We start from the raw sequence: 13457 nt of genomic DNA, 5'->3' as shown, positions 1-13457 counted from the left end.
TACAAGCAGCTCGTGTCTACTGACAGATGAATGGATAAAGAAGATGTGGTGTATATATACAGCCATAAAAAAGAATGAAATCTTGCCATTTTCAACAACATGAATGGAGCTAGAGAGTTTAATGCTAAATGAAATAACGCAGTCAGAAAAAGACAAATACCATATGATTTCACTCATATGTAGAATTTAAGAAACAAAACAAATGAAGAGAGAGACACATACCAAGAAACAATTAAAAATGGACAAAAAATTTGAACAGATGTTTCCCCAAAAATGATATACAAATAGTCAACAACATACGAGAAGATGCTCAACATCATTAATCATTAGAGAAATGCAAATCAAAACCAAAATGAGATATCACTTCACAACCATTAGGATGGCTACTATAAAGAAACAAACAAACAGAAAATAACAAGCGTTGGGGAGAATGTGGAGAAATTGGAACACTTATACACTTTTGTATAAGGATTGTAAAAATAGTGTAGGATTGTAAAAAATAGTGCAACCACTATGGAAAATCATAAGAAGGTTCCTCAAAAAATTAAAAATAGAAATACCATATGGTCTATCAATTCTACTTCTGGCTTTGTATTCAAAAGAATTGAAAGCAGCATCTCAAAGAGGTATTTTCACACACATGTCCATAGTAGCACTATTCATAATAGTCAAGAGGTGGAAGCCGCCCAAATGTTCATCAACGGATGAATGGATAAACAAAATGTGATGTATATATTTATATATTGTCACATGATACAACATGGATGGACCTTGAAGACATTATGTTAAGCAAAATAAACTAGCCACAAAAAGATAAATACTGCATAATTCCACTTATATGAGGTATCTAAAGTAGTCAAATTCTTGGCAACAGAAAGTAGAATGTTGGTACAAGGGGATGGGATGAGGGGGAAAAGGGAAGTTGTTTAATGGGTGTAGAGTTTCACGTAACCAGTATGAAAAAGTTATGGAGATATGTTTCACAGCAGTGTGAATGTACTTAATGCCACAGAATTACACAATTAATAATGGTTTAGATGGTAAATTTTATGTTAATGTGTTTTTTTCTGCAATAAAAAAAGGAATGAGGTACTGATACATGCTACAACATGGATGGATCTTGAAAATATTATGCTAGGTAGAAGAACCCAGTCACAAAAGACCACATATATGATCCCATTATATGACTTGTTCAGAATAGGTAAATCTATAGTAGAAAGTACATTGGTAGTTACTTAGGGCTGGATGGGGGTGATTGGAGGGTATAGGAGAAGATGACAGCTAGTGAGGATCGGTTTCTTTTGAGGTGATGAAAATGTTCTAAAATTGACTGTGGTGATGGTTGTACATATCTGTGAATATACTAAAAAACCTTGAACTATATACTTTAAGTGGATGAATTATATAGCATATGAATTATATCTCAATAAAGGGCAAAGATAATAGATTAAAAAATAATATTTATCTCATTTCAACATATAACTATATCTAGAAGAACCAAGAAAAGTCATTTTTTGTAGCACACATATACCATCTGGTCTTTATAGACCTTCAAATATGGAAAGAAAAGTAAAACATTTCATCTGAAAAGAAAGAACTGCTTCACATTTAATTAAGGTTATTAATATAAAGTTAATAATATATATAATTAGCCAGGTTTTTATTTTGGACTCATGCTAGATACAGGCACATAGTACATAGTAGCGCTGCAAATCACATGGGACATTCTTGCACACACTTACCTACATGTTAAACCATCCCGTCTCTTTGCCCACAGATGGAGCCCAAGTATTGGTGCTGAATAAACTTTGGTCCTGTGATTTTAGAAAGAGCCTCAGCATTCAAACTTGAACGGAACCAGGCAGCTGTAACTTCTCATCTAGATATTATAACTGTTTTAAGTTTATAATTTGGTAAAGAAAGCTGAAGATGTGGGAGCTAAAGGTCTTACTAAAAGGTACAATTTCAGGAGAACAGGAGCAAAATTCCTTTTTCCCAGTCTCTCCAATCCAATGAGAGCCCCATTTATAATAAGCAAAAGATAGTTTCCCCCATATAGTTAACATGCTTTCTTAGGAATATTTGGTGGTAGGAGTTTACAGCTCTTCACAGTCTCCAGTGACCATTTCAGTTGTAGAAAGTTAGGTGGTGTACCAAGAAGCTATGGTTTTGCCTTTAGAATTTGAGGAGGTCATGTCCATTCTGTTCTCCTTTCCCACACACGGTATTCTCTACGTTCTGTATAATAAAGGATGTATTAAATTTGATGAAGATAACAATAAATGAATATTTCTAGATTCTGCGGGGATCAAAAATCTTAAACGTAGGGCTGTGTATCACTGGGGTCTCTTGTCCATATATACAATTAAGTGATCTCAAGAGGTTGATAAGAAGAAAGTAATGGAAAGGACTGGTTGATGATTTACACTGTTTTGTGTAGTATGCTCACTTATGCTGCAAGAAGACAGGGCCAGAGCAGTTCGTTAAAAGGTGAAAGGCTTTTCATGTTATCAGCAAGATATTCATATACAAGTCAGCTTCCCACATGATGATAGTCATTAAATTCTCTACTCTTTGGAGTGCTAGCATTTTTATACTGGGATGACTGGCCTAAAAAGTATCTTCAGAAAGAATCTTTATAGATCCAAATGGTTGACAACGGACATATATAGAAGGAAATCAAAACAGAGAGCTTTTTATTAAGTTGAGTACGATTTGTAAGCATTGAATCCAAATGTAGTCTCTAAATGGTAAAAGTAGAATATTTAATTTGTTTGGTTGGGCATTAATTCTGGCCCAGATATTACTTTATTCTTGTGTCTAAAGTAGGATTTTAGGATACCCAAGTGGTTTTTAGATACAAGAGGGAAAAGTCACTTATCAAAATGATTTCACAGTTGTAAAGCTCCCTGTGTTGTTAGTTCTAAGGCAGCTTTGGGAGAAGTCAAGGGGAAACTCTGAGTTCAGTGATCCAAGAAATTGATTCCTTGTCCTCACTTTGAGTAACCAAGATACTATCAGTTTTATGAATCAGGAGTGTAGGAAGAATGTGGTAGATAACAGAAAGCTGAAAAGAAAAGATACTATCTAAGGCTTCCTCATATAAAACATAAGTCAGTTTGCTGTTGATTATAAATTCCTCACATTTTACTTAAGTTCACTGTGACAGCATTGATACTGTAACATTTAAAAACTATCATCTCTTCCAATCTTTTGGAAGACAACTTTTGGCTTAACAGCTATCCAGCGTATTCACCAAAACAGTTGAGAAGGCAGGCTTGATACATATACTTATTCAGGCCAAATAACTATTGGTAGGAACAATATTAGCTAGGGCCAGGGATTAAGAGGGAAGATAAATGAAACATATGCAAATTTGGGTTGTTACCGCATTAAAACAAACAAAAAAACCCTTAAAATGAAGTATTTCATACTTACAGAAAACTTCATGATTATTTAACAGACACTAAATATTTAACATGGGGGATGCCCTCAAGCCTATCCTAATACAACTTATTCTCCACATCTTCACTGTTTACTTGAAAGCCCAGACACATTTTAGTTCTCATTTATGCATTACAGTCCTCATTTATGTGAAAGTTTCAGGTGTATAAACTGAAAAAGAGTGAATGATTGAGAGGTGAAAATCCCTTTGATGAAAACAAGTACATTAATTACGCTCTAGTTACTCCAGAAGTCATGGCGGAATAGTATAATAAAAACCCTTATGCTTTAAAAAAAATTTTTTTTTAAGATTTTTTTTTTTTAAACTTATTTGTCAGAAAGAGAGAGAGGACAAGCAGGGGGAGCAGCAGGCAGAACAGGCAGAGGGAGAAGCAGGCTCCCAGCTGAACAAGGAGCTTAATGTGGGACTCAATCCCAGGACCTGAGATGAAGGCAGCTGCTTGACGGACTGAGCCACCCAGGCATCTCATCCCTATGCTTTTAAAATATATAGCTTGTTTAAAGTGGCATTATGTTGTGTATTCGTATTTTTCCATCTAGGGATGCTCATTATCTCCAGAGTAAGGGCAGGCATGACATTATGGTTCTTACGTCATAAAATAAAAATAAGCTTTGTCCAAAGTTCTAGAATTTGGAATAAATGGAAGTGTTATGATTACCAGAAATGACTGTCATGATTTAGCAACACAAAAAGATGCAGTGCAATTGGTAATAAACTAATTCTTAAGTTGTGTTGTGGTTTCATGATGTCTATTTTATTACTGACTACCATAACCCCCATCTGTGTTACATATACTCATTTCTATATATAATATATTAAACTTTAAAAATAATAACTGTGTAACTGTAAGAAAGTATTTACCTTGACAAAAATGAAAAGTTTTTTAGGGGAAGTACTTTTAAAAAATATCTAAAATATTCTTAAGGTCATAGAAAATATTTCAATTGAGATTAAGTGCTCACGTTTTCGTACCTAATGATGGAAACCTTGCCACACCTAGGTCAAATAAATAGGGTGTCACTGATAAACGGGTAACATTTAAGTCCAAGGGGTCCAAATAAACAAACAAAATGTTCTTTCTATAGTTTGAATAATTTAAACTTCTCTTTATTGGTGATTTCTTAATCATTATCCTATAAATTGTCAAAAGCTCCACAGGAAAAAAAAAGTTTTTAAAATCTAATTTGCATAATTTTGAACTACATATCCTAGTATCCTAAAAATAATTCCTAACTTTTTCAACATTGGTTCTATATTAGGCTATTACAATGGTTATTAAAAGAAAGGGAAAAGGTAATACGCAAGAAGTATTTTATAAAAAGAAAAAAATACATGATAAAATCAAGCTCCTCCTTCATGCCCATCACCCAGTGACCCTATCCTCCCACCCCCCCTCAATTTGTTATATACAACTAATGAATCACTGAACACTCCATCAAAAACTAATGATGTACTATATGTTGGCTAATTGAACTTAATAAAAAAAATAAAATAAAATCAAGCTCCTACATGTAATGTAAGAAGAAATAAATGACAAAAGTACCAACTATGATATTGACTTGAAAAATTACTGGTGGATTATTTCCATATTGCTAAAATCAAAGTAAGGAAACTAGTAAGGCATTATAGTTTCAAGGCTACAATAGTATCACTGAATCACTCAATGTTGTTTCCAAATGATAAAGTGTTAATAGATTCTTTTTTTTCCTTAGTAAGTTAACCAAGAATATCAGGATTCTGTAGAAAAGGAGTTTCTAGAAACAGAAGTATAAGACTTTTAACCATTTAAATAAATTATGTTTTCACTATTCCATTCTTATACACATTCGGATACATTACAAAAAGCATTGTTGATTACAAGAGAATCCTTGTGTCTCTGACTTTCTTCCTATGCTTTTGTCTCACAATTAATGAAAGACTATTTGGTTTTCCCTGGGGCATAGCCCATGCTGCTTGGGGTAAGCTAACAACAGCATGCCAGGAGAAAAAGTCTTTATTTGACAAAACAGACAAAAAGGTAACTACTGCACACGGGATGCTCTAATGCAGAAGTTAATCAATTCAAACTTAAGAAAAAAAGCTATTGTCAAGTTTTTTTTTTTTTAAAGATTTTATTTATTTATTCAACAGAGATAGAGACAGCCAGCGAGAGAGGGAACACAAGCAGGGGGAGTGGGAGAGGAAGAAGCAGGCTCATAGCAGAGGAGCCTGATGTGGGGCTTGATCCCATAACGCTGGGATCACGCCCTGAGCCAAAGGCAGACGCCTAACCTCTGTGCCACCCAGGTGCCCCTATTGTCAAGTTTTTATTCCTGACAATTCTCTTGCTGGTAATGGCAAATCTTTTCCCACCACTTAAGTTTTAAGTTTGTCTCTTTCCATTTGTATATTTACATGAATTTTCATAATTCTACTAATATAACATTAATTAAGAATAGACAAAAATGAGTTATCACTTCTAAATACCTGACAGCTTTCTTTCAGATTTTGATCACTGTAGGAATCAAATATTTTGATGTTTCTTTCTTAAAAATTTTGTTTTTGTTCCATTTTGTTCCAAATGTTTATGGAAACACTTTTCCATTACCTATATTCTGAATCCTAACTTAATGGTATTAATATAGGCTATGGCACTTCAAAATAGATACTGAAAAAAAAAGATGGCTAAATAAATTATGCAAATAAAGCATGTATATTTAAAATGTGAAAAGATAATGAGGTATCCAAAAAGAATGGAAGACTAAGAATCATATTTAAAGACTATATCCTGTTTTAACCTCAGATATATTCAATAAAAACTGTACAAATTAATTTAAAAATCATATTAAAATTTCTTCTAAGGGTTTTTCATTAAATATGAGTAATTTTTGGGGCGCCTGGGTGGCTCAGTTGGTTGAGTGTCTGCCTTGGGCTCAGGTCATGATCCCAGGGTCCTGGAATCAAGCCCCGCATCAGGCTCTCTGCTCAGCGGCAAGTCTGCTTCTCCCTCTCCCTCTGTAATGTCTCTCTCTCTCTCTCTAAATAAATAAATAAATAAAATCTTTTTAAAAAATGAGTTATTTCCTATCAAAACTGCTTAAAGTGAGATATATTTATAATACACTTTATTTAAGAAAAGAGGATATATGGAAATATATGATGGTATGCCGGAAGGAAGTATGAAATAGGAAGATCAGTCTATCTGATTGCAACACAGGGATAACCAGGCCAATGTTATAAGTCTGATTCCTATGTGAGTTAATTTTACTCAATTATATAATTATAAAAATAACTTTCCCACACAAAGAGGCTTTGTAAGTATTGTAATAATGGCACATATGTGGTATATCCACAATACTGGGGAGGGAGGTAAGCAACTAGAGCACATATACAGAGAATAAACTGGTAATATAATCATAATCTTTGGATAAGAAAAACAGCATAATTCTTTAGACATTGTGATTACACACACATACACACATGTACATGCACATAAAAACACATCACAAATATACAGATAGGGATGGTTATATTTGAGGAATGCAGGGAGAAATATGAAGGGAATGATGTAATCAGAAGCATAAACAGGATTTAATGAGATGTACACATTTTAGAGGTGTAATGAAGTTTATGGACTAAACAGATGAGACTATCTGAAGGGAATTATGAATGAATTCAAATAGCCACACCGACAGAAAAACGTACAGCAAATGACAGCACAGGCTAATTCCCAGGCGATATCTGCAGGTAAACAGGATCACCCTAGGTGAAGACCTTACTGGACTGGAGGTAGAAACTGGAGGCAGTAATTTGGATAATAAAAATATATGCTTTTACTTGAAATATTTGAATAACTATCTCAATTCTCTGCTTTAATTTTGTAAAGCTCACCAGAGATAAGCAGAAAAAGAGTGAAAACTGTTGTTTAGGTAAATTTTCTAACGAGATAGGGAGCACAGCCTGAATGACCTGGGTGGGTGGAATGTAAATCTGATTACCATAAAATGCACAGGGATCCAGAGATTGTTAACACGGATCAACAAATGCATCTGAGCCAAGGAATTCTAGCTTTGACTTTGTAATTTATAAGTGCTTATCCTAAGGCCACAATCTTAGAATCCCAACATGGAGAAGGAAGGGAAGGAAATCAGTTACTGAATTCCAAATACGACAGCTTCGTAAAAACTAGATGATTTATATGTACTATTTCTTTTAATAGTACTTCGTAATGACCTTACTGGGTAGATAATATTTCTATTTTTAATGTAGGAGCGAAATGATACTCAGAAAGGTTATGTAGCTTGCCTAAGGTCTCTTCACTACTTAAAAAGTAAAGCAAGGCTAAGAGTATGTCTGATGGCAAAGCTCCTTCCAGTATACCTTACCTCCTTTTCCCTTATTTTCTGACAGCCTCTGTCAGAAACTGTCAGGAGGAGTTAATGAATTCCTAGCATGACTTGTGAACCACTTTGGTGAGAATCTCCTATGGCTTGGAATCCAGAGCTTCTACATTTCTTCTAGAGGGCAGTGAATTTCTGCTTTAGATTACTGCCTGAAAATAGGCAATTATCTATTAAGTTAGACACAGGGAGAAGTCCTTCTGCTATGGTCAGTAATCTAAAACAGATACTTTACTGTCTCAAACGAGTTCTAATAGGAAAGCTTAAAGGTTCCTTGACCAGAATTATGTTAAGTCCTTTGTGGAAAAACAATGAACCCAAGTCAGAGAAGCCGAAATCTTTGGTCATGTAATCATAAATGAGAAAGCCTAGTGCTTGTAATCTAAAATAATGCTGCTAAGAAAGCAGAATTCTTTCTATTGAAAGCTCAAGTTTTTCCAGTGTTAACTGAAAGAGATTGGGAATTACAGGGAATGGTGCCAGAATATTTTAATCTGCCTTACAGTAAGTAAGGTGCTGTACCAAATGTGAAACTGTAATTTATTCATGTCATGCATTTTACAAGCAAAGAGGATGAATCGTACACGGTACTCTAACAAATATTATCATCTATTGCTACTCCAGGTATGCCTCTCGCAAGAAACCAAAGGAAGGTTATTTATAACCAGTGGAGCACTGGCTCCTTAAAAGTGTTGCTTGCAGGTAGGAGCTGAAAATAGTACATATGCTATAGAATAGACCAGAGACAACAGAAAATTCATCTGCAGCCCAAACAGATTAAAACAAACAATATACATACATGCACATCTAGTCACTTGTTTTGGAAGAATAATTTTCATGCTGATTTGAGATGTAGTGTACTATCATGGAATGAACAGAAGACTAGGGGTCAAGAATCCTAGGGTATCCTAGGTTTCAATCATAACAATGTGTCCAACTTTAAGAACATTATTATGGGGCGCCTGGGGTGGCTCAGTCGTTAAGCGTATGCCTTCGGCTCAGGGCGTGATCCTGGCGTTCTGGGATCGAGCCTCACATCAGGCTCCACTGCTGGAAGCCTGCTTCTTCCTCTCCCACTCCCCTTGCTTGTGTTCCCTCTCTCGCTGGCTATCTCTATCTCTGTCAAATAATAAATAAAACCTTAAAAAAAAAAAGAACATTATTACACTTCTTTGGTTTTCAATTCCCTCATCTTTAAAGTAAGAGAGACTACTTGATCTCCAAATTACCTTCTTTCTGTAATATTCTAAGTATTTCATGTATTATACTCTAAAATTCCTTCATAGAGTTACTCCATGTCTCTGACCTTGACAGCAATCACTTCCAGCATTTCTGTACATGTTTATCCTTGGTTTTCTGGAATTATTGTTGATTCTTCTCAGACATAACAATTTTTTTTTTAGAGATGTTACAGTTTCAAGCTGCTTCATAAATTCAGTGGTTCTGGACGTTTCTTAGGAAACATGGATTCTTCTTCATGGGTTTCTCTAATTGCAGGTGTCAGAGAATTTGCACAAGCAAAACATTTTGGATTTTAGAGAACTGTGAAGGCCTTTCAGTCTCCCCTTCCACACTCCCCATACTTTTTCTACTCAGTGACTGAAGGATGAAATTCAATATTTAGAGGTGCCTCTAGTAGAAATAAAAATGAACTATGAAGGTTCTGGGTAGAAGATCAGATCAGCCACAACACTCCCTTAAGCCAAAGCCTAATCCAGAGCAAGGCTCTAATTCTCTTCAATTCTGTGAAGGCTGAGAAAGAAGGAAAGTCTGAAGCTAGCAGAGGCTGGGTCATGAGGTTTAAGGAAAGAAGCCATCTCTGTAACATCGAAATGCAAGGTGAAACAGCAAGTGCTGATGGAGAAGCTGCAGCAAGTTATCCAGAAGATCCAGCTAAGATAATTAAGTAAGGTGGTTGCACCAAGCAAGAGGTTTTCAATAGACTAAACAGCCTTCTGTTGGAAGGAGATGCCATCTGGAACCTTCATAGTTAGAGAGGAGAAGTCAATGCCTGGCTTCAAAGCTTCAAAGGACAGCCTGACTCTCTTGTTAGAGGCTAACACAGCTAGTGACTTTCAGTGGAAGCCAGTCCTCATTGACCATTCTAAAAATCCTAGGTCCCTTAAGAATTATGCTAAATTTACTCTTCCTGTGCTCTAAAAATGGAACAAAGCCTGGATGACAGCACATTGGTTTATTACATGGAATAACATGAATATTTTAAGCCCATTGTTATGAGCTATTGCTCAAAAAAAAAAAAAGATTCCTTTCAAATATTACTGCTCACTGACAATGCACCTGGTCACCCAAGAACTCTGATGGAGATGTACAGTGAGATTAACGCTGTTTTAGTGCCTATTAGCATATCCATTCTGCAGCCCATGGATCAAGGAGTTATTTTGACTTTTAAGTCTTATTACTTAAGAAATACATTTCATAAGGCTATAGTTGCCATAGACAGAGATTCCTCTAATGGATCTGAGCAAAGCAAAGTACACTGAAAACCTTTTGGAAAGGATTCACTATCTCAAAGCCACTAAGAACATTTGTGATTCATGGGAAGAGGTCAAAATATTAACATTAACTGGAGTTTGGAAGAAGTTAATTCCAATCCTCTTGGATGACTTTGAGGGGTTTGAGACTTGAGTGGAGGACATAACTGCAGATGTGGTGGAGATAGCAAGATAATTAGAATTAGAAGTAGAACTTGAAGATATGACTAAATTACTGCAATCTCATATAAAACTTTACCTTAGGAGGAACTGCTGCTTACAGATGAGTAAAGAAAGTGCTTTCCTGAGATGGAATCTACTCCTGGTAAAGAAGCTAAGAATGACAACAAAGGCTTAGAATATTACATAAACTTACTTGATAAAGCAGTGCAGGATATGAGAGGATTGATTCCAGTTTTGAAAGAAGTTCTGCTGTAGGTAAACCGCTATCAAACAGCACCACATGCTACAGAGAAATTGTTTGTGAAAGGAAGAGTCTGTTGATGCAGCAAACTTAAATGTTGTCTTATTTTAAGAAATTGCCACAGCCACCCTAACCTTCAGCATCCACCACCCTGATCAGTAGGCAGCCATCAACATTGAGGCAAGACCCTCTGCCAGCAAAAAGATTGTGACTCACTGAAAGCTCAAATGATGGTTAGCATTTTTCAGCAGTAAAATATTTTTAAAAAATTTTATTTAAATTCTAGTTAGTTAACATATAGTGTAATAGTAGCTTCAGGAGAGCAGTAAAGTATTTTTTTTTAAGATTTTATTTATTTATTTGAGAGAGAGAGAGTGCATGAGAGAGAGCACAAGTCAGGGAGGGGCAGAGGGAGAAGGATACTCCTTACTGAGCAGGCAGTATGTTGTGGGGCTCTATCCCAGGACCCTGGGTTCACCTGACACCCAACCGACTGAGCCACCCAGGTGCCCCAGTAAAGTATTTTTTAATTATGGTATGTACTTTCTTTTTTAGACATAATATTATTGCACATTTAACAGAGTTTGTATAGCATAAACACAATTTTTATATGCAGTAGAAAACTGAAAATTCATTTGACTTGCTTTATTGCAATATTCACTTTGTATTGTGGTGGTCTGGAACACCTGCAGTATCTCTGAGGTATGTTGTACTTTGGGATCAAATTGGAGAATGGATTGGAAGGATGCTAACTGGGGGAGGTGAATCTATTATAATTATCTGGGAAGTTAATAATAAAGATCTGAACTAAATCAATAGCAGTGGGGATGGAGAATAAGGGATGGAGTCCAGAGGATGTAGAAGAAACATGCAGAGGCTAAGAAAATAAGTTTAGTATCGGTCATGTTAAATTTACTAGCAGCAGGTATACATTTGGTGTATGAGTCTGGAATTCATATAGAACTAGAAATCACATAATATTTGAAACACATGACATTAACTGAAGTAAATGTGTAAGATCTGAAAAGGGCCAAAGATGAAAACTTTAAAGAAAGTTTACATTCAAGGAAGTGAAAAACGAAAGCAAGCCTACAAGAGCCAATAAAGGAGACAAGGAGACAAGGACCACATTATCTACCTGTCTCTCTCCTGTACTATAGTGAATTCCATGGGACAAGAGTTTAATTTTATTCATCTTTTATATCCAGGACCTAACATAGTACCTGACATTTAGTAGATGTTTAGTAAATATTTGTTGAACAAACTGAATATGTTTCTATATATGGTGTTGTTTTTTAAATACCTAGCTAAAGAGCTTGGGAGGTTTAATTATAATACCCTTTTGCATTAAAAATTGAGTTTCATCCAACTCAAAGGTTGAATGCAAACCTCTCTATTATTTCTCTTCATCACGGGTGGAAACACTTGACAAGGAAGTTAACCATCCATGAAGAGTCTGCTTCCTTATGAGTGACAACTGATTTTATGAATAAATGAAGGGGAAATAAGCACATGAAGGGAAAAGAGAATCCATCTGACAGCATTTTTTTTTCCTAAAAGAAAAATAAAAATGGCCATTTTCAATTTTGTTTTTTCCTTAAAAGAACTGGAATTTCTATCTAAATGTGACATTGGCATACACAGTGAGATCATCCAAGGCACTGATACTAAGGCACTGATACCTTGAAATTATCACAAGCCAGGAATGGCTAACTTATTTTTATAATAAGTAAAGTATGACTTAAACTTTTTTCCAACTTAAGTTTATATTCATATTTTCTGAAAATGTCTTGATGTTGATATAAAAATATCTGAATATTTTGCTTTTATAATATAAAGAAATCTATGTCATTATAATTGCTTTCTGAAATCACATAGTTAATTGCTGACTAATTCCCCACTCCAGTCAATTTTTAAATCTTTATTTCCTTTAATGAGGAGTAAAACAAAAATGAAAAAAAAGGTTTCAGCCTAATGATATACACATACCCAGAAGAATGTAAGTCAAAGATGTATAACTATGTAAGAAAAACTTTTGTCTAAGTAGGGTTGGAGACCAAAGAGCTAGAATTGGGCATGTAATATTTCACTAGTTTTTTACTTCTTTTTTAAAAAAAATTTATTTATTTACCTTATCTCTACACCCCACTTGGGGCTCAAACTCATAATCCTGAGATCAAGAGTCACATGCTCCCACCGACAGAGTCAGCCAGGTGCCCCATAGGCCTTTTAACATAACTTGTTATGTTATCTACCATTATTTTTTGTATTTTAATACCGAAAAAAGAGCACTATCATGTCGTAAAAAAGAATGTAAGTCTTGAGCTTTAATCCTATTCCTTTTCTGCGGATCTGAGTCTGAGTTTCCTTGCAGAAAAATTATGGTGTTTGTATAGATGCTCTCTAATGTTCATTAAAGTTTGAATATTTTATGATCCATGAATGAAGTCTTTTATTTGTAAAATCAATACTTTTGTGTTTATCTGCATAACAAAAACAATTAAGAAACTATATTCAAATTGCACTAAAACGTCTATGCTGAATTTTTACAAAAGAAAATGGTTGATTGAAAACTGAAAACACTGGAGAACACTACCTTTCCATTGTCTTTCCACAGGCTGGTCTCTGTGCTATTAACCTAAGAGCTTACATTCTTCTCATTGAAAACAAGAGATGGATGAAGCGGAAAAACTGAG

The 13457-nt window shown here is 35.0% G+C and overlaps 1 protein-coding gene across 18 annotated transcripts in view; it reads right to left on the bottom strand.

Moving 5' to 3' along the window:
* Nucleotides 1-13457, bottom strand: part of GPHN (gephyrin) — a 603483-nt gene that overhangs the window by 91504 nt on the left and 498522 nt on the right. The gene's annotated exons all lie outside the window — the stretch shown is intronic.

Source organism: Ursus americanus, chromosome 26 (genome assembly GCF_024610735.1).
Source record: "Ursus americanus isolate L20-20 chromosome 26, mUrsAme1.1.p, whole genome shotgun sequence".
Classification (NCBI taxonomy): Eukaryota; Metazoa; Chordata; class Mammalia; order Carnivora; family Ursidae; genus Ursus; species Ursus americanus.
Note: the sequence above shows the minus strand (reverse complement) of the source record. Positions and strands in the feature narration are given on the sequence as shown.